Source organism: Coffea arabica, chromosome 11c, assembly GCF_036785885.1.
Source record: "Coffea arabica cultivar ET-39 chromosome 11c, Coffea Arabica ET-39 HiFi, whole genome shotgun sequence".
Taxonomy (NCBI): Eukaryota; Viridiplantae; Streptophyta; class Magnoliopsida; order Gentianales; family Rubiaceae; genus Coffea; species Coffea arabica.
The window spans coordinates 23,996,942-24,016,808 of NC_092330.1; the positions used below are offsets into that span (position 1 = coordinate 23,996,942).

Below are 19,867 nucleotides of genomic sequence, written 5' to 3' on the forward strand. Positions count from 1 at the left end.
TGATTTAATAATTTATAAAAAATATATATTATCAATATAATTTGATTAGGATGATGTATTTGAGTAAAATCAATTTGATTTATTTTCTTATTTGGTTTTTTCTTTGCATTAGCTAGAAATTTGTTTACAAATATATCTTTTTCTGTTTTTTGTTAGAAATTGTAAATTTTGGGAAATTTGTTCGGGTAGACCCGACCCGGATCCGAGACTCGCCGGGTCCGGATCCGGAACACCGAATAAAAGACCCGTCGGGTAAACGGGTCGGATCCGGGTCCGGGTCCGGAATAATGAATTCCGGCCCGGACCCGGCCCGTTGACACCCCTAGGTGACCCCCTGGGAAATCCTCGTGTTGCACCCCTCCCTTTTTTGTTTCGAAATCCAAATTTCCCCTTCGTTCTTTATGCTGTAGTAATTTAGCTCCGTCGGAACGATTGCTTTATATTTTGCTTCTCATCGAAGCATGAAGGCGGATCTGAAGGCGCGAGACAAGTCAGGAACGGTACGGCTGGATCGAAGCCCGGATCGTCGGTCAAAGTTGTCGGCGCAAATGTATAAGCGCAAGCGTGAAGGATCAATTTCAGGATAATTGAGAGTTGCGCGACGAGGGAAAAAAAAATGGTGCAAATCAACAAGAAAAAAATGTAAAAGTAAATAAATAAAAGGATGAGGGGAAATTCTTGAATTGACGCTTAGAATGAATTCGGGTCCAGAAAAGCCACACTGCTTCACAGGACGGGGCAGTTTAAAAGAATAAAGCGAAAGGAACATGGCGGGTGCGATCATACCAGCACTAATGCACCGGATCCCATCAGAACTCCGAAGTTAAGCGTGCTTGGGCGAGAGTAGTACTAGGATGGGTGACCCCCTGGGAAGTCCTCGTGTTGCACCCCTCCCTTTTTTGTTTCGAAATCCAAATTTCCCCTTCGTTCTTTATGCTGTAGTAATTTAGCTCCGTCGGAACGATTGCTTTATATTTTGCTTCTCATCGAAGCATGAAGGCGGATCTGAAGGCGCGAGACAAGTCAGGAACGGTACGGCTGGATCGAAACCCGGATCGTCGGTCAAAGTTGTCGGCGCAAATGTATAAGCGCAAGCTTGAAGGATCAATTTCAGGATAATTGAGAGTTGTTCGACGAGAGAAAAAAAAGGTGCAAAGCAACAAGAAAAAAATATAAAAGTAAATAAATAAAAGGATGAGAGGAAATTCATGAATTGACGCTTAGAATGAATTCGGGTCCAAAAAAGCCAAACTGCTTCACAGGACGTGGCAGTTTAAAAGAATAAAGCGAAAGGAACATGGCGGGTGCGATCATACCAGCACTAATGCACCGGATCCCATCAGAACTTCGAAGTTAAGCGTGCTTGGGCGACAGTAGTACTAGGATGGGTGACCCTAGGCCGGTCAACGGGTCGGGTCTACACCCGGATCCGGATCGGATCCCTGAAATTTTTGCGGGTATGGGTAGGGATTTAATTCCGTTATCCGGATCCGGATCCGTTTTTTCAAACAAAAAAACGGGTCGGATACGGAATATAGTATTCCGACCCGTATTAGACCCGGATCCGGATATAAATGATTTAATAATTTATAAAGAATATATATTATCAATATAATTTGATTAGGATGATGTATTTGAGTAAAATCAATTTGATTTATTTTCTTATTTGGTTTTTTCTTTGCATTAGCTAGAAATTTGTTTACAAATATATCTTTTTCTCTTTTTTGTTAGAAATTGTAAATTTTGGGAAATTTGTTCGGGTAGACCCGACCCGGATCCGAGACTCGGCGGGTCCGGATCCGGAACACCGAATAAAAGACCCGTCGGGTAAACGGGTCGGATCCGGGTCCGGGTCCGGAATAATGAATTCCGGCCCGGACCCGGCCCGTTGACACCCCTAGGTGACCCCCTGGGAAATCCTCGTGTTGCACCCCTCCCTTTTTTGTTTCGAAATCCAAATTTCCCCTTCGTTCTTTATGCTGTAGTAATTTAGCTCCGTCGGAACGATTGCTTTATATTTTGCTTCTCATCGAAGCATGAAGGCGGATCTGAAGGCGCGAGACAAGTCAGGAACGGTACGGCTGGATCGAAGCCCGGATCGTCGGTCAAAGTTGTCGGCGCAAATGTATAAGCGCAAGCGTGAAGGATCAATTTCAGGATAATTGAGAGTTGCGCGACGAGGGAAAAAAAAATGGTGCAAATCAACAAGAAAAAAATGTAAAAGTAAATAAATAAAAGGATGAGGGGAAATTCTTGAATTGACGCTTAGAATGAATTCGGGTCCAGAAAAGCCACACTGCTTCACAGGACGGGGCAGTTTAAAAGAATAAAGCGAAAGGAACATGGCGGGTGCGATCATACCAGCACTAATGCACCGGATCCCATCAGAACTCCGAAGTTAAGCGTGCTTGGGCGAGAGTAGTACTAGGATGGGTGACCCCCTGGGAAGTCCTCGTGTTGCACCCCTCCCTTTTTTGTTTCGAAATCCAAATTTCCCCTTCGTTCTTTATGCTGTAGTAATTTAGCTCCGTCGGAACGATTGCTTTATATTTTGCTTCTCATCGAAGCATGAAGGCGGATCTGAAGGCGCGAGACAAGTCAGGAACGGTACGGCTGGATCGAAACCCGGATCGTCGGTCAAAGTTGTCGGCGCAAATGTATAAGCGCAAGCTTGAAGGATCAATTTCAGGATAATTGAGAGTTGTTCGACGAGAGAAAAAAAAGGTGCAAAGCAACAAGAAAAAAATATAAAAGTAAATAAATAAAAGGATGAGAGGAAATTCATGAATTGACGCTTAGAATGAATTCGGGTCCAAAAAAGCCAAACTGCTTCACAGGACGTGGCAGTTTAAAAGAATAAAGCGAAAGGAACATGGCGGGTGCGATCATACCAGCACTAATGCACCGGATCCCATCAGAACTTCGAAGTTAAGCGTGCTTGGGCGACAGTAGTACTAGGATGGGTGACCCTAGGCCGGTCAACGGGTCGGGTCTACACCCGGATCCGGATCGGATCCCTGAAATTTTTGCGGGTATGGGTAGGGATTTAATTCCGTTATCCGGATCCGGATCCGTTTTTTCAAACAAAAAAACGGGTCGGATACGGAATATAGTATTCCGACCCGTATTAGACCCGGATCCGGATATAAATGATTTAATAATTTATAAAGAATATATATTATCAATATAATTTGATTAGGATGATGTATTTGAGTAAAATCAATTTGATTTATTTTCTTATTTGGTTTTTTCTTTGCATTAGCTAGAAATTTGATTACAAATATATCTTTTTCTCTTTTTTGTTAGAAATTGTAAATTTTGGGAAATTTGTTCGGGTAGACCCGACCCGGATCCGAGACTCGCCGGGTCCGGATCCGAAACACCGAATAAAAGACCCGTCGGGTAAACGGGTCGGATCCGGGTCCGGGTCCGGAATAATGAATTCCGGCCCGGACCCGGCCCGTTGACACCCCTAGGTGACCCCCTGGGAAATCCTCGTGTTGCACCCCTCCCTTTTTTGTTTCGAAATCCAAATTTTCCCTTCGTTCTTTATGCTGTAGTAATTTAGCTCCGTCGGAACGATTGCTTTATATTTTGCTTCTCATCGAAGCATGAAGGCGGATCTGAAGGCGCGAGACAAGTCAGGAACGGTACGGCTGGATCGAAGCCCGGATCGTCGGTCAAAGTTGTCGGCGCAAATGTATAAGCGCAAGCGTGAAGGATCAATTTCAGGATAATTGAGAGTTGTGCGACGAGGGAAAAAAAAGGTGCAAAGCAACAAGAAAAAAATATAAAAGTAAATAAATAAAAGGATGTGAGGAAATTCATGAATTGACGCTTAGAATGAATTCGGGTCCAGAAAAGCCAAACTGCTTCACAGGACGTGGCAGTTTAAAAGAATAAAGCGAAAGGAACATGGCGGGTGCGATCATACCAGCACTAATGCACCGGATCCCATCAGAACTTCGAAGTTAAGCGTGCTTGGGCGACAGTAGTACTAGGATGGGTGACCCTAGGCCGGTCAACGGGTCGGGTCTACACCCGGATTCGGATCGGATCCCTGGAATTTTTGCGGGTATGGGTAGGGATTTAATTCCGTTATCCGGATCCGGATCCGTTTTTTCAAACAAAAAAACGGGTCGGATACGGAATATAGTATTCCGACCCGTATTAGACCCGGATCCGGATATAAATGATTTAATAATTTATAAAAAATATATATTATCAATATAATTTGATTAGGATGATGTATTTGAGTAAAATCAATTTGATTTATTTTCTTATTTGGTTTTTTCTTTGCATTAGCTAGAAATTTGTTTACAAATATATCTTTTTCTCTTTTTTGTTAGAAATTGTAAATTTTGGGAAATTTGTTCGGGTAGACCCGACCCGGATCCGAGACTCGCCGGGTCCGGATCCGGAACACCGAATAAAAGACCCGTCGGGTAAACGGGTCGGATCCGGGTCCGGGTCCGGAATAATGAATTCCGGCCCGGACCCGGCCCGTTGACACCCCTAGGTGACCCCCTGGGAAATCCTCGTGTTGCACCCCTCCCTTTTTTGTTTCGAAATCCAAATTTCCCCTTCGTTCTTTATGCTGTAGTAATTTAGCTCCGTCGGAACGATTGCTTTATATTTTGCTTCTCATCGAAGCATGAAGGCGGATCTGAAGGCGCGAGACAAGTCAGGAACGGTACGGCTGGATCGAAGCCCGGATCGTCGGTCAAAGTTGTCGGCGCAAATGTATAAGCGCAAGCGTGAAGGATCAATTTCAGGATAATTGAGAGTTGCGCGACGAGGGAAAAAAAAATGGTGCAAATCAACAAGAAAAAAATGTAAAAGTAAATAAATAAAAGGATGAGGGGAAATTCTTGAATTGACGCTTAAAATGAATTCGGGTCCAGAAAAGCCACACTGCTTCACAGGACGGGGCAGTTTAAAAGAATAAAGCGAAAGAAACATGTCGGGTGCGATCATACCAGCACTAATGCACCGGATCCCATCAGAACTCCGAAGTTAAGCGTGCTTGGGCGAGAGTAGTACTAGGATGGGTGACCCCCTGGGAAGTCCTCTTGTTGCACCCCTCCCTTTTTTGTTTCGAAATCCAAATTTCCCCTTCGTTCTTTATGCTGTAGTAATTTAGCTCCGTCGGAACGATTGCTTTATATTTTGCTTCTCATCGACGCATGAAGGCGGATCTGAAGGCGCGAGACAAGTCAGGAACGGTACGGCTGGATCGAAGCCCGGATCGTCGGTCAAAGTTGTCGGCGCAAATGTATAAGCGCAAGCGTGAAGGATCAATTTCAGGATAATTGAGAGTTGCGCGACGAGAGAAAAAAAAATGGTGCAAATCAACAAGAAAAAAATGTAAAAGTAAATAAAGAAGAGGATGAGAGGAAATTCATGAATTGACGCTTAGAATGAATTCGGGTCCAGAAAAGCCAAACTGCTTCACAGGACGTGGCAGTTTAAAAGAATAAAGCGAAAGGAACATGCCGGGTGCGATCATTCCAGCACTAATGCACCGGATCCCATCAGAACTCCGAAGTTAAGCGTGCTTGGGCGAGAGTAGTACTAGGATGGGTGACCCCCTGGGAAGTCCTCGTGTTGCACCCCTCCCTTTTTTGTTTCGAAATCCAAATTTCCCCTTCGTTCTTTATGCTGTTGTAATTTAGCTCCGTCGGAACGATTGCTTTATATTTTGCTTCTCATCGACGCATGAAGGCGGATCTGAAGGCGCGAGACAAGTCAGGAACGGTACGGCTGGATCGAAGCCCGGATCGTCGGTCAAAGTTGTCGGCGCAAATTTATAAGCGCAAGCGTGAAGGATCAATTTCAGGATAATTGAGAGTTGTGCGACGAGGGAAAAAAAAGGTGCAAAGCAACAAGAAAAAAATATAAAAGTAAATAAATAAAAGGATGAGAGGAAATTCATGAATTGACGCTTAGAATGAATTCGGGTCCAGAAAAGCCAAACTGCTTCACAGGACGTGACAGTTTAAAAGAATAAAGCGAAAGGAACGTGGCGGGTGCGATCATACCAGCACTAATGCACCGGATCCCATCAGAACTTCGAAGTTAAGCGTGCTTGGGCGACAGTAGTACTAGGATGGGTGACCCTAGGCCGGTCAACGGGTCGGGTCTACACCCGGATCCGGATCGGATCCCTGAAATTTTTACGGGTATGGGTAGGGATTTAATTCCGTTATCCGGATCCGGATCCGTTTTTTCAAACAAAAAAACGGGTCGGATACGGAATATAGTATTCCGACCCGTATTAGACCAGGATCCGGATATAAATGATTTAATAATTTATAAAAAATATATATTATCAATATAATTTGATTAGGATGATGTATTTGAGTAAAATCAATTTGATTTATTTTCTTATTTGGTTTTTTCTTTGCATTAGCTAGAAATTTGTTTACAAATATATCTTTTTCTCTTTTTTGTTAGAAATTGTAAATTTTGGGAAATTTGTTCGGGTAGACCCGACCCGGATCCGAGACTCGGCGGGTCCGGATCCGGAACACCGAATAAAAGACCCGTCGGGTAAACGGGTCGGATCCGGGTCCGGGTCCGGAATAATGAATTCCGGCCCGGACCCGGCCCGTTGACACCCCTAGGTGACCCCCTGGGAAATCCTCGTGTTGCACCCCTCCCTTTTTTGTTTCGAAATCCAAATTTCCCCTTCGTTCTTTATGCTGTAGTAATTTAGCTCCGTCGGAACGATTGCTTTATATTTTGCTTCTCATCGAAGCATGAAGGCGGATCTGAAGGCGCGAGACAAGTCAGGAACGGTACGGCTGGATCGAAGCCCGGATCGTCGGTCAAAGTTGTCGGCGCAAATGTATAAGCGCAAGCGTGAAGGATCAATTTCAGGATAATTGAGAGTTGCGCGACGAGGGAAAAAAAATGGTGCAAATCAACAAGAAAAAAATGTAAAAGTAAATAAATAAAAGGATGAGAGGAAATTCATGAATTGACGCTTAGAATGAATTCGGGTCCAGAAAAGCCAAACTGCTTCACAGGACGTGGCAGTTTAAAAGAATAAAGCGAAAGGAACATGGCGGGTGCGATCATACCAGCACTAATGCACCGGATCCCATCAGAACTCCGAAGTTAAGCGTGCTTGGGCGAGAGTAGTACTAGGATGGGTGACCCCCTGGGAAGTCCTCGTGTTGCACCCCTCCCTTTTTTGTTTCGAAATCCAAATTTCCCCTTCGTTCTTTATGCTGTTGTAATTTAGCTCCGTCGGAACGATTGCTTTATATTTTGCTTCTCATCGACGCATGAAGGCGGATCTGAAGGCGCGAGACAAGTCAGGAACGGTACGGCTGGATCGAAGCCCGGATCGTCGGTCAAAGTTGTCGGCGCAAATTTATAAGCGCAAGCGTGAAGGATCAATTTCAGGATAATTGAGAGTTGTGCGACGAGGGAAAAAAAAGGTGCAAAGCAACAAGAAAAAAATATAAAAGTAAATAAATAAAAGGATGAGAGGAAATTCATGAATTGACGCTTAGAATGAATTCGGGTCCAGAAAAGCCAAACTGCTTCACAGGACGTGACAGTTTAAAAGAATAAAGCGAAAGGAACGTGGCGGGTGCGATCATACCAGCACTAATGCACCGGATCCCATCAGAACTTCGAAGTTAAGCGTGCTTGGGTGACAGTAGTACTAGGATGGGTGACCCTAGGCCGGTCAACGGGTCGGGTCTACACCCGGATTCGGATCGGATCCCTGGAATTTTTGCGGGTATGGGTAGGGATTTAATTCCGTTATCCGGATCCGGATCCGTTTTTTCAAACAAAAAAACGGGTCGGATACGGAATATAGTATTCCGACCCGTATTAGACCCGGATCCGGATATAAATGATTTAATAATTTATAAAAAATATATATTATCAATATAATTTGATTAGGATGATGTATTTGAGTAAAATCAATTTGATTTATTTTCTTATTTGGTTTTTTCTTTGCATTAGCTAGAAATTTGTTTACAAATATATCTTTTTCTCTTTTTTGTTAGAAATTGTAAATTTTGGGAAATTTGTTCGGGTAGACCCGACCCGGATCCGAGACTCGGCGGGTCCGGATCCGGAACACCGAATAAAAGACCCGTCGGGTAAACGGGTCGGATCCGGGTCCGGGTCCGGAATAATGAATTCCGGCCCGGACCCGGCCCGTTGACACCCCTAGGTGACCCCCTGGGAAATCCTCGTGTTGCACCCCTCCCTTTTTTGTTTCGAAATCCAAATTTCCCCTTCGTTCTTTATGCTGTAGTAATTTAGCTCCGTCGGAACGATTGCTTTATATTTTGCTTCTCATCGAAGCATGAAGGCGGATCTGAAGGCGCGAGACAAGTCAGGAACGGTACGGCTGGATCGAAGCCCGGATCGTCGGTCAAAGTTGTCGGCGCAAATGTATAAGCGCAAGCGTGAAGGATCAATTTCAGGATAATTGAGAGTTGCGCGACGAGGGAAAAAAAAATGGTGCAAATCAACAAGAAAAAAATGTAAAAGTAAATAAATAAAAGGATGAGGGGAAATTCTTGAATTGACGCTTAAAATGAATTCGGGTCCAGAAAAGCCACACTGCTTCACAGGACGGGGCAGTTTAAAAGAATAAAGCGAAAGGAACATGGCGGGTGCGATCATACCAGCACTAATGCACCGGATCCCATCAGAACTCCGAAGTTAAGCGTGCTTGGGCGAGAGTAGTACTAGGATGGGTGACCCCCTGGGAAGTCCTCGTGTTGCACCCCTCCCTTTTTTGTTTCGAAATCCAAATTTCCCCTTCGTTCTTTATGCTGTTGTAATTTAGCTCCGTCGGAACGATTGCTTTATATTTTGCTTCTCATCGACGCATGAAGGCGGATCTGAAGGCGCGAGACAAGTCAGGAACGGTACGGCTGGATCGAAGCCCGGATCGTCGGTCAAAGTTGTCGGCGCAAATTTATAAGCGCAAGCGTGAAGGATCAATTTCAGGATAATTGAGAGTTGTGCGACGAGGGAAAAAAAAGGTGCAAAGCAACAAGAAAAAAATATAAAAGTAAATAAATAAAAGGATGAGAGGAAATTCATGAATTGACGCTTAGAATGAATTCGGGTCCAGAAAAGCCAAACTGCTTCACAGGACGTGACAGTTTAAAAGAATAAAGCGAAAGGAACGTGGCGGGTGCGATCATACCAGCACTAATGCACCGGATCCCATCAGAACTTCGAAGTTAAGCGTGCTTGGGCGACAGTAGTACTAGGATGGGTGACCCTAGGCCGGTCAACGGGTCGGGTCTACACCCGGATCCGGATCGGATCCCTGAAATTTTTACGGGTATGGGTAGGGATTTAATTCCGTTATCCGGATCCGGATCCGTTTTTTCAAACAAAAAAACGGGTCGGATACGGAATATAGTATTCCGACCCGTATTAGACCAGGATCCGGATATAAATGATTTAATAATTTATAAAAAATATATATTATCAATATAATTTGATTAGGATGATGTATTTGAGTAAAATCAATTTGATTTATTTTCTTATTTGGTTTTTTCTTTGCATTAGCTAGAAATTTGATTACAAATATATCTTTTTCTCTTTTTTGTTAGAAATTGTAAATTTTGGGAAATTTGTTCGGGTAGACCCGACCCGGATCCGAGACTCGCCGGGTCCGGATCCGAAACACCGAATAAAAGACCCGTCGGGTAAACGGGTCGGATCCGGGTCCGGGTCCGGAATAATGAATTCCGGCCCGGACCCGGCCCGTTGACACCCCTAGGTGACCCCCTGGGAAATCCTCGTGTTGCACCCCTCCCTTTTTTGTTTCGAAATCCAAATTTCCCCTTCGTTCTTTATGCTGTAGTAATTTAGCTCCGTCGGAACGATTGCTTTATATTTTGCTTCTCATCGAAGCATGAAGGCGGATCTGAAGGCGCGAGACAAGTCAGGAACGGTACGGCTGGATCGAAGCCCGGATCGTCGGTCAAAGTTGTCGGCGCAAATGTATAAGCGCAAGCGTGAAGGATCAATTTCAGGATAATTGAGAGTTGCGCGACGAGGGAAAAAAAATGGTGCAAATCAACAAGAAAAAAATGTAAAAGTAAATAAATAAAAGGATGAGAGGAAATTCATGAATTGACGCTTAGAATGAATTCGGGTCCAGAAAAGCCAAACTGCTTCACAGGACGTGGCAGTTTAAAAGAATAAAGCGAAAGGAACATGGCGGGTGCGATCATACCAGCACTAATGCACCGGATCCCATCAGAACTCCGAAGTTAAGCGTGCTTGGGCGAGAGTAGTACTAGGATGGGTGACCCCCTGGGAAGTCCTCGTGTTGCACCCCTCCCTTTTTTGTTTCGAAATCCAAATTTCCCCTTCGTTCTTTATGCTGTTGTAATTTAGCTCCGTCGGAACGATTGCTTTATATTTTGCTTCTCATCGACGCATGAAGGCGGATCTGAAGGCGCGAGACAAGTCAGGAACGGTACGGCTGGATCGAAGCCCGGATCGTCGGTCAAAGTTGTCGGCGCAAATTTATAAGCGCAAGCGTGAAGGATCAATTTCAGGATAATTGAGAGTTGTGCGACGAGGGAAAAAAAAGGTGCAAAGCAACAAGAAAAAAATATAAAAGTAAATAAATAAAAGGATGAGAGGAAATTCATGAATTGACGCTTAGAATGAATTCGGGTCCAGAAAAGCCAAACTGCTTCACAGGACGTGACAGTTTAAAAGAATAAAGCGAAAGGAACGTGGCGGGTGCGATCATACCAGCACTAATGCACCGGATCCCATCAGAACTTCGAAGTTAAGCGTGCTTGGGTGACAGTAGTACTAGGATGGGTGACCCTAGGCCGGTCAACGGGTCGGGTCTACACCCGGATTCGGATCGGATCCCTGGAATTTTTGCGGGTATGGGTAGGGATTTAATTCCGTTATCCGGATCCGGATCCGTTTTTTCAAACAAAAAAACGGGTCGGATACGGAATATAGTATTCCGACCCGTATTAGACCCGGATCCGGATATAAATGATTTAATAATTTATAAAAAATATATATTATCAATATAATTTGATTAGGATGATGTATTTGAGTAAAATCAATTTGATTTATTTTCTTATTTGGTTTTTTCTTTGCATTAGCTAGAAATTTGTTTACAAATATATCTTTTTCTCTTTTTTGTTAGAAATTGTAAATTTTGGGAAATTTGTTCGGGTAGACCCGACCCGGATCCGAGACTCGGCGGGTCCGGATCCGGAACACCGAATAAAAGACCCGTCGGGTAAACGGGTCGGATCCGGGTCCGGGTCCGGAATAATGAATTCCGGCCCGGACCCGGCCCGTTGACACCCCTAGGTGACCCCCTGGGAAATCCTCGTGTTGCACCCCTCCCTTTTTTGTTTCGAAATCCAAATTTCCCCTTCGTTCTTTATGCTGTAGTAATTTAGCTCCGTCGGAACGATTGCTTTATATTTTGCTTCTCATCGAAGCATGAAGGCGGATCTGAAGGCGCGAGACAAGTCAGGAACGGTACGGCTGGATCGAAGCCCGGATCGTCGGTCAAAGTTGTCGGCGCAAATGTATAAGCGCAAGCGTGAAGGATCAATTTCAGGATAATTGAGAGTTGCGCGACGAGGGAAAAAAAAATGGTGCAAATCAACAAGAAAAAAATGTAAAAGTAAATAAATAAAAGGATGAGGGGAAATTCTTGAATTGACGCTTAAAATGAATTCGGGTCCAGAAAAGCCACACTGCTTCACAGGACGGGGCAGTTTAAAAGAATAAAGCGAAAGGAACATGGCGGGTGCGATCATACCAGCACTAATGCACCGGATCCCATCAGAACTCCGAAGTTAAGCGTGCTTGGGCGAGAGTAGTACTAGGATGGGTGACCCCCTGGGAAGTCCTCGTGTTGCACCCCTCCCTTTTTTGTTTCGAAATCCAAATTTCCCCTTCGTTCTTTATGCTGTTGTAATTTAGCTCCGTCGGAACGATTGCTTTATATTTTGCTTCTCATCGACGCATGAAGGCGGATCTGAAGGCGCGAGACAAGTCAGGAACGGTACGGCTGGATCGAAGCCCGGATCGTCGGTCAAAGTTGTCGGCGCAAATTTATAAGCGCAAGCGTGAAGGATCAATTTCAGGATAATTGAGAGTTGTGCGACGAGGGAAAAAAAAGGTGCAAAGCAACAAGAAAAAAATATAAAAGTAAATAAATAAAAGGATGAGAGGAAATTCATGAATTGACGCTTAGAATGAATTCGGGTCCAGAAAAGCCAAACTGCTTCACAGGACGTGACAGTTTAAAAGAATAAAGCGAAAGGAACGTGGCGGGTGCGATCATACCAGCACTAATGCACCGGATCCCATCAGAACTTCGAAGTTAAGCGTGCTTGGGCGACAGTAGTACTAGGATGGGTGACCCTAGGCCGGTCAACGGGTCGGGTCTACACCCGGATCCGGATCGGATCCCTGAAATTTTTACGGGTATGGGTAGGGATTTAATTCCGTTATCCGGATCCGGATCCGTTTTTTCAAACAAAAAAACGGGTCGGATACGGAATATAGTATTCCGACCCGTATTAGACCCGGATCCGGATATAAATGATTTAATAATTTATAAAAAATATATATTATCAATATAATTTGATTAGGATGATGTATTTGAGTAAAATCAATTTGATTTATTTTCTTATTTGGTTTTTTCTTTGCATTAGCTAGAAATTTGTTTACAAATATATCTTTTTCTCTTTTTTGTTAGAAATTATAAATTTTGGCAAATTTGTTCGGGTAGACCCGACCCGGATCCGAGACTCGCCGGGTCCGGATCCGGAACACCGAATAAAAGACCCGTCGGGTAAACGGGTCGGATCCGGGTCCGGGTCCGGAATAATGAATTCCGGCCCGGACCCGGCCCGTTGACACCCCTAGGTGACCCCCTGGGAAATCCTCGTGTTGCACCCCTCCCTTTTTTGTTTCGAAATCCAAATTTCCCCTTCGTTCTTTATGCTGTAGTAATTTAGCTCCGTCGGAACGATTGCTTTATATTTTGCTTCTCATCGAAGCATGAAGGCGGATCTGAAGGCGCGAGACAAGTCAGGAACGGTACGGCTGGATCGAAGCCCGGATCGTCGGTCAAAGTTGTCGGCGCAAATGTATAAGCGCAAGCGTGAAGGATCAATTTCAGGATAATTGAGAGTTGCGCGACGAGGGAAAAAAAAATGGTGCAAATCAACAAGAAAAAAATGTAAAAGTAAATAAATAAAAGGATGAGGGGAAATTCTTGAATTGACGCTTAAAATGAATTCGGGTCCAGAAAAGCCACACTGCTTCACAGGACGGGGCAGTTTAAAAGAATAAAGCGAAAGAAACATGTCGGGTGCGATCATACCAGCACTAATGCACCGGATCCCATCAGAACTCCGAAGTTAAGCGTGCTTGGGCGAGAGTAGTACTAGGATGGGTGACCCCCTGGGAAGTCCTCTTGTTGCACCCCTCCCTTTTTTGTTTCGAAATCCAAATTTCCCCTTCGTTCTTTATGCTGTAGTAATTTAGCTCCGTCGGAACGATTGCTTTATATTTTGCTTCTCATCGACGCATGAAGGCGGATCTGAAGGCGCGAGACAAGTCAGGAACGGTACGGCTGGATCGAAGCCCGGATCGTCGGTCAAAGTTGTCGGCGCAAATGTATAAGCGCAAGCGTGAAGGATCAATTTCAGGATAATTGAGAGTTGCGCGACGAGGGAAAAAAAAATGGTGCAAATCAACAAGAAAAAAATGTAAAAGTAAATAAAGAAGAGGATGAGAGGAAATTCATGAATTGACGCTTAGAATGAATTCGGGTCCAGAAAAGCCAAACTGCTTCACAGGACGTGACAGTTTAAAAGAATAAAGCGAAAGGAACATGGCGGGTGCGATCATACCAGCACTAATGCACCGGATCCCATCAGAACTTCGAAATTAAGCGTGCTTGGGCGACAGCAGTACTAGGATGGGTGACCCTAGGCCGGTCAACGGGTCGGGTCTACACCCGGATCCGGATCGGATCCCTGAAATTTTTGCGGGTATGGGTAGGGATTTAATTCCGTTATCCGGATCCGGATCCGTTTTTTCAAACAAAAAAACGGGTCGGATACGGAATATAGTATTCCGACCCGTATTAGACCAGGATCCGGATATAAATGATTTAATAATTTATAAAAAATATATATTATCAATATAATTTGATTAGGATGATGTATTTGAGTAAAATCAATTTGATTTATTTTCTTATTTGGTTTTTTCTTTGCATTAGCTAGAAATTTGATTACAAATATATCTTTTTCTCTTTTTTGTTAGAAATTGTAAATTTTGGGAAATTTGTTCGGGTAGACCCGACCCGGATCCGAGACTCGCCGGGTCCGGATCCGAAACACCGAATAAAAGACCCGTCGGGTAAACGGGTCGGATCCGGGTCCGGGTCCGGAATAATGAATTCCGGCCCGGACCCGGCCCGTTGACACCCCTAGGTGACCCCCTGGGAAATCCTCGTGTTGCACCCCTCCCTTTTTTGTTTCGAAATCCAAATTTTCCCTTCGTTCTTTATGCTGTAGTAATTTAGCTCCGTCGGAACGATTGCTTTATATTTTGCTTCTCATCGAAGCATGAAGGCGGATCTGAAGGCGCGAGACAAGTCAGGAACGGTACGGCTGGATCGAAGCCCGGATCGTCGGTCAAAGTTGTCGGCGCAAATGTATAAGCGCAAGCGTGAAGGATCAATTTCAGGATAATTGAGAGTTGTGCGACGAGGGAAAAAAAAGGTGCAAAGCAACAAGAAAAAAATATAAAAGTAAATAAATAAAAGGATGAGAGGAAATTCATGAATTGACGCTTAGAATGAATTCGGGTCCAGAAAAGCCAAACTGCTTCACAGGACGTGACAGTTTAAAAGAATAAAGCGAAAGGAACGTGGCGGGTGCGATCATACCAGCACTAATGCACCGGATCCCATCAGAACTTCGAAGTTAAGCGTGCTTGGGCGACAGTAGTACTAGGATGGGTGACCCTAGGCCGGTCAACGGGTCGGGTCTACACCCGGATCCGGATCGGATCCCTGAAATTTTTACGGGTATGGGTAGGGATTTAATTCCGTTATCCGGATCCGGATCCGTTTTTTCAAACAAAAAAACGGGTCGGATACGGAATATAGTATTCCGACCCGTATTAGACCCGGATCCGGATATAAATGATTTAATAATTTATAAAAAATATATATTATCAATATAATTTGATTAGGATGATGTATTTGAGTAAAATCAATTTGATTTATTTTCTTATTTGGTTTTTTCTTTGCATTAGCTAGAAATTTGTTTACAAATATATCTTTTTCTCTTTTTTGTTAGAAATTGTAAATTTTGGGAAATTTGTTCGGGTAGACCCGACCCGGATCCGAGACTCGCCGGGTCCGGATCCGGAACACCGAATAAAAGACCCGTCGGGTAAACGGGTCGGATCCGGGTCCGGGTCCGGAATAATGAATTCCGGCCCGGACCCGGCCCGTTGACACCCCTAGGTGACCCCCTGGGAAATCCTCGTGTTGCACCCCTCCCTTTTTTGTTTCGAAATCCAAATTTCCCCTTCGTTCTTTATGCTGTAGTAATTTAGCTCCGTCGGAACGATTGCTTTATATTTTGCTTCTCATCGAAGCATGAAGGCGGATCTGAAGGCGCGAGACAAGTCAGGAACGGTACGGCTGGATCGAAGCCCGGATCGTCGGTCAAAGTTGTCGGCGCAAATGTATAAGCGCAAGCGTGAAGGATCAATTTCAGGATAATTGAGAGTTGCGCGACGAGGGAAAAAAAAATGGTGCAAATCAACAAGAAAAAAATGTAAAAGTAAATAAATAAAAGGATGAGGGGAAATTCTTGAATTGACGCTTAAAATGAATTCGGGTTCAGAAAAGCCACACTGCTTCACAGGACGGGGCAGTTTAAAAGAATAAAGCGAAAGAAACATGTCGGGTGCGATCATACCAGCACTAATGCACCGGATCCCATCAGAACTCCGAAGTTAAGCGTGCTTGGGCGAGAGTAGTACTAGGATGGGTGACCCCCTGGGAAGTCCTCTTGTTGCACCCCTCCCTTTTTTGTTTCGAAATCCAAATTTCCCCTTCGTTCTTTATGCTGTAGTAATTTAGCTCCGTCGGAACGATTGCTTTATATTTTGCTTCTCATCGACGCATGAAGGCGGATCTGAAGGCGCGAGACAAGTCAGGAACGGTACGGCTGGATCGAAGCCCGGATCGTCGGTCAAAGTTGTCGGCGCAAATGTATAAGCGCAAGCGTGAAGGATCAATTTCAGGATAATTGAGAGTTGCGCGACGAGGGAAAAAAAAATGGTGCAAATCAACAAGAAAAAAATGTAAAAGTAAATAAAGAAGAGGATGAGAGGAAATTCATGAATTGACGCTTAGAATGAATTCGGGTCCAGAAAAGCCAAACTGCTTCACAGGACGTGGCAGTTTAAAAGAATAAAGCGAAAGGAACATGCCGGGTGCGATCATACCAGCACTAATGCACCGGATCCCATCAGAACTCCGAAGTTAAGCGTGCTTGGGCGAGAGTAGTACTAGGATGGGTGACCCCCTGGGAAGTCCTCGTGTTGCACCCCTCCCTTTTTTGTTTCGAAATCCAAATTTCCCCTTCGTTCTTTATGCTGTTGTAATTTAGCTCCGTCGGAACGATTGCTTTATATTTTGCTTCTCATCGACGCATGAAGGCGGATCTGAAGGCGCGAGACAAGTCAGGAACGGTACGGCTGGATCGAAGCCCGGATCGTCGGTCAAAGTTGTCGGCGCAAATTTATAAGCGCAAGCGTGAAGGATCAATTTCAGGATAATTGAGAGTTGTGCGACGAGGGAAAAAAAAGGTGCAAAGCAACAAGAAAAAAATATAAAAGTAAATAAATAAAAGGATGAGAGGAAATTCATGAATTGACGCTTAGAATGAATTCGGGTCCAGAAAAGCCAAACTGCTTCACAGGACGTGACAGTTTAAAAGAATAAAGCGAAAGGAACGTGGCGGGTGCGATCATACCAGCACTAATGCACCGGATCCCATCAGAACTTCGAAGTTAAGCGTGCTTGGGCGACAGTAGTACTAGGATGGGTGACCCTAGGCCGGTCAACGGGTCGGGTCTACACCCGGATCCGGATCGGATCCCTGAAATTTTTGCGGGTATGGGTAGGGATTTAATTCCGTTATCCGGATCCGGATCCGTTTTTTCAAACAAAAAAACGGGTCGGATACGGAATATAGTATTCCGACCCGTATTAGACCAGGATCCGGATATAAATGATTTAATAATTTATAAAAAATATATATTATCAATATAATTTGATTAGGATGATGTATTTGAGTAAAATCAATTTGATTTATTTTCTTATTTGGTTTTTTCTTTGCATTAGCTAGAAATTTGATTACAAATATATCTTTTTCTCTTTTTTGTTAGAAATTGTAAATTTTGGGAAATTTGTTCGGGTAGACCCGACCCGGATCCGAGACTCGCCGGGTCCGGATCCGAAACACCGAATAAAAGACCCGTCGGGTAAACGGGTCGGATCCGGGTCCGGGTCCGGAATAATGAATTCCGGCCCGGACCCGGCCCGTTGACACCCCTAGGTGACCCCCTGGGAAATCCTCGTGTTGCACCCCTCCCTTTTTTGTTTCGAAATCCAAATTTCCCCTTCGTTCTTTATGCTGTAGTAATTTAGCTCCGTCGGAACGATTGCTTTATATTTTGCTTCTCATCGAAGCATGAAGGCGGATCTGAAGGCGCGAGACAAGTCAGGAACGGTACGGCTGGATCGAAGCCCGGATCGTCGGTCAAAGTTGTCGGCGCAAATGTATAAGCGCAAGCGTGAAGGATCAATTTCAGGATAATTGAGAGTTGCGCGACGAGGGAAAAAAAATGGTGCAAATCAACAAGAAAAAAATGTAAAAGTAAATAAATAAAAGGATGAGAGGAAATTCATGAATTGACGCTTAGAATGAATTCGGGTCCAGAAAAGCCAAACTGCTTCACAGGACGTGGCAGTTTAAAAGAATAAAGCGAAAGGAACATGGCGGGTGCGATCATACCAGCACTAATGCACCGGATCCCATCAGAACTCCGAAGTTAAGCGTGCTTGGGCGAGAGTAGTACTAGGATGGGTGACCCCCTGGGAAGTCCTCGTGTTGCACCCCTCCCTTTTTTGTTTCGAAATCCAAATTTCCCCTTCGTTCTTTATGCTGTTGTAATTTAGCTCCGTCGGAACGATTGCTTTATATTTTGCTTCTCATCGACGCATGAAGGCGGATCTGAAGGCGCGAGACAAGTCAGGAACGGTACGGCTGGATCGAAGCCCGGATCGTCGATCAAAGTTGTCGGCGCAAATTTATAAGCGCAAGCGTGAAGGATCAATTTCAGGATAATTGAGAGTTGTGCGACGAGGGAAAAAAAAGGTGCAAAGCAACAAGAAAAAAATATAAAAGTAAATAAATAAAAGGATGAGAGGAAATTCATGAATTGACGCTTAGAATGAATTCGGGTCCAGAAAAGCCAAACTGTTTCACAGGACGTGACAGTTTAAAAGAATAAAGCGAAAGGAACGTGGCGGGTGCGATCATACCAGCACTAATGCACCGGATCCCATCAGAACTTCGAAGTTAAGCGTGCTTGGGCGACAGTAGTACTAGGATGGGTGACCCTAGGCCGGTCAACGGGTCGGGTCTACACCCGGATTCGGATCGGATCCCTGGAATTTTTGCGGGTATGGGTAGGGATTTAATTCCGTTATCCGGATCCGGATCCGTTTTTTCAAACAAAAAAACGGGTCGGATACGGAATATAGTATTCCGACCCGTATTAGACCCGGATCCGGATATAAATGATTTAATAATTTATAAAAAATATATATTATCAATATAATTTGATTAGGATGATGTATTTGAGTAAAATCAATTTGATTTATTTTCTTATTTGGTTTTTTCTTTGCATTAGCTAGAAATTTGTTTACAAATATATCTTTTTCTCTTTTTTGTTAGAAATTGTAAATTTTGGGAAATTTGTTCGGGTAGACCCGACCCGGATCCGAGACTCGCCGGGTCCGGATCCGGAACACCGAATAAAAGACCCGTCGGGTAAACGGGTCGGATCCGGGTCCGGGTCCGGAATAATGAATTCCGGCCCGGACCCGGCCCGTTGACACCCCTAGGTGACCCCCTGGGAAATCCTCGTGTTGCACCCCTCCCTTTTTTGTTTCGAAATCCAAATTTCCCCTTCGTTCTTTATGCTGTAGTAATTTAGCTCCGTCGGAACGATTGCTTTATATTTTGCTTCTCATCGAAGCATGAAGGCGGATCTGAAGGCGCGAGACAAGTCAGGAACGGTACGGCTGGATCGAAGCCCGGATCGTCGGTCAAAGTTGTCGGCGCAAATGTATAAGCGCAAGCGTGAAGGATCAATTTCAGGATAATTGAGAGTTGCGCGACGAGGGAAAAAAAATGGTGCAAATCAACAAGAAAAAAATGTAAAAGTAAATAAATAAAAGGATGAGGGGAAATTCTTGAATTGACGCTTAAAATGAATTCGGGTCCAGAAAAGCCACACTGCTTCACAGGACGGGGCAGTTTAAAAGAATAAAGCGAAAGAAACATGTCGGGTGCGATCATACCAGCACTAATGCACCGGATCCCATCAGAACTCCGAAATTAAGCGTGCTTGGGCGAGAGTAGTACTAGGATGGGTGACCCCCTGGGAAGTCCTCTTGTTGCACCCCTCCCTTTTTTGTTTCGAAATCCAAATTTCCCCTTCGTTCTTTATGCTGTAGTAATTTAGCTCCGTCGGAACGATTGCT

The 19,867-nt window shown here is 44.3% G+C and overlaps 13 non-coding genes and 12 pseudogenes across 13 annotated transcripts; all 25 read left to right on the forward strand.

Annotated features, from left to right (window-relative positions):
- The first annotated feature begins 772 nt into the window (after window positions 1-772).
- LOC140017448 (5S ribosomal RNA) lies at window positions 773-891 on the forward strand. Its single transcript, XR_011823757.1, has one exon. It is a non-coding gene; the product is annotated as a 5S ribosomal RNA (ribosomal RNA).
- Window positions 892-1,302: 411 nt separating this feature from the next.
- LOC140019884 (5S ribosomal RNA) lies at window positions 1,303-1,420 on the forward strand (annotated as a pseudogene).
- Window positions 1,421-2,347: 927 nt separating this feature from the next.
- Window positions 2,348-2,466, forward strand: LOC140017449 (5S ribosomal RNA). The gene has a single exon (XR_011823758.1). It is a non-coding gene; the product is annotated as a 5S ribosomal RNA (ribosomal RNA).
- Window positions 2,467-2,877: 411 nt separating this feature from the next.
- LOC140019885 (5S ribosomal RNA) lies at window positions 2,878-2,995 on the forward strand (annotated as a pseudogene).
- A 925-nt stretch (window positions 2,996-3,920) lies between these two features.
- On the forward strand, window positions 3,921-4,038 carry LOC140019887 (5S ribosomal RNA; annotated as a pseudogene).
- Window positions 4,039-4,965: 927 nt separating this feature from the next.
- LOC140017951 (5S ribosomal RNA) lies at window positions 4,966-5,084 on the forward strand. The gene has a single exon (XR_011824256.1). It is a non-coding gene; the product is annotated as a 5S ribosomal RNA (ribosomal RNA).
- A 413-nt stretch (window positions 5,085-5,497) lies between these two features.
- On the forward strand, window positions 5,498-5,616 carry LOC140017619 (5S ribosomal RNA). Its single transcript, XR_011823927.1, has one exon. It is a non-coding gene; the product is annotated as a 5S ribosomal RNA (ribosomal RNA).
- Window positions 5,617-6,027: 411 nt separating this feature from the next.
- On the forward strand, window positions 6,028-6,145 carry LOC140019888 (5S ribosomal RNA; annotated as a pseudogene).
- Window positions 6,146-7,071: 926 nt separating this feature from the next.
- LOC140017450 (5S ribosomal RNA) lies at window positions 7,072-7,190 on the forward strand. Its single transcript, XR_011823759.1, has one exon. It is a non-coding gene; the product is annotated as a 5S ribosomal RNA (ribosomal RNA).
- Window positions 7,191-7,601: 411 nt separating this feature from the next.
- LOC140020623 (5S ribosomal RNA) lies at window positions 7,602-7,719 on the forward strand (annotated as a pseudogene).
- A 927-nt stretch (window positions 7,720-8,646) lies between these two features.
- LOC140017451 (5S ribosomal RNA) lies at window positions 8,647-8,765 on the forward strand. The gene has a single exon (XR_011823760.1). It is a non-coding gene; the product is annotated as a 5S ribosomal RNA (ribosomal RNA).
- A 411-nt stretch (window positions 8,766-9,176) lies between these two features.
- Window positions 9,177-9,294, forward strand: LOC140019889 (5S ribosomal RNA; annotated as a pseudogene).
- Window positions 9,295-10,220: 926 nt separating this feature from the next.
- On the forward strand, window positions 10,221-10,339 carry LOC140017453 (5S ribosomal RNA). Its single transcript, XR_011823762.1, has one exon. It is a non-coding gene; the product is annotated as a 5S ribosomal RNA (ribosomal RNA).
- A 411-nt stretch (window positions 10,340-10,750) lies between these two features.
- On the forward strand, window positions 10,751-10,868 carry LOC140020624 (5S ribosomal RNA; annotated as a pseudogene).
- A 927-nt stretch (window positions 10,869-11,795) lies between these two features.
- Window positions 11,796-11,914, forward strand: LOC140017454 (5S ribosomal RNA). Its single transcript, XR_011823763.1, has one exon. It is a non-coding gene; the product is annotated as a 5S ribosomal RNA (ribosomal RNA).
- A 411-nt stretch (window positions 11,915-12,325) lies between these two features.
- On the forward strand, window positions 12,326-12,443 carry LOC140019890 (5S ribosomal RNA; annotated as a pseudogene).
- Window positions 12,444-13,370: 927 nt separating this feature from the next.
- Window positions 13,371-13,489, forward strand: LOC140017952 (5S ribosomal RNA). The gene has a single exon (XR_011824257.1). It is a non-coding gene; the product is annotated as a 5S ribosomal RNA (ribosomal RNA).
- A 413-nt stretch (window positions 13,490-13,902) lies between these two features.
- Window positions 13,903-14,020, forward strand: LOC140020765 (5S ribosomal RNA; annotated as a pseudogene).
- Window positions 14,021-14,945: 925 nt separating this feature from the next.
- Window positions 14,946-15,063, forward strand: LOC140019891 (5S ribosomal RNA; annotated as a pseudogene).
- Window positions 15,064-15,990: 927 nt separating this feature from the next.
- On the forward strand, window positions 15,991-16,109 carry LOC140017953 (5S ribosomal RNA). The gene has a single exon (XR_011824258.1). It is a non-coding gene; the product is annotated as a 5S ribosomal RNA (ribosomal RNA).
- A 413-nt stretch (window positions 16,110-16,522) lies between these two features.
- On the forward strand, window positions 16,523-16,641 carry LOC140017455 (5S ribosomal RNA). Its single transcript, XR_011823764.1, has one exon. It is a non-coding gene; the product is annotated as a 5S ribosomal RNA (ribosomal RNA).
- Window positions 16,642-17,052: 411 nt separating this feature from the next.
- Window positions 17,053-17,170, forward strand: LOC140019892 (5S ribosomal RNA; annotated as a pseudogene).
- Window positions 17,171-18,096: 926 nt separating this feature from the next.
- LOC140017456 (5S ribosomal RNA) lies at window positions 18,097-18,215 on the forward strand. The gene has a single exon (XR_011823765.1). It is a non-coding gene; the product is annotated as a 5S ribosomal RNA (ribosomal RNA).
- A 411-nt stretch (window positions 18,216-18,626) lies between these two features.
- On the forward strand, window positions 18,627-18,744 carry LOC140019893 (5S ribosomal RNA; annotated as a pseudogene).
- Window positions 18,745-19,670: 926 nt separating this feature from the next.
- Window positions 19,671-19,789, forward strand: LOC140018144 (5S ribosomal RNA). Its single transcript, XR_011824446.1, has one exon. It is a non-coding gene; the product is annotated as a 5S ribosomal RNA (ribosomal RNA).
- The last annotated feature ends 78 nt before the right edge of the window (window positions 19,790-19,867 follow it).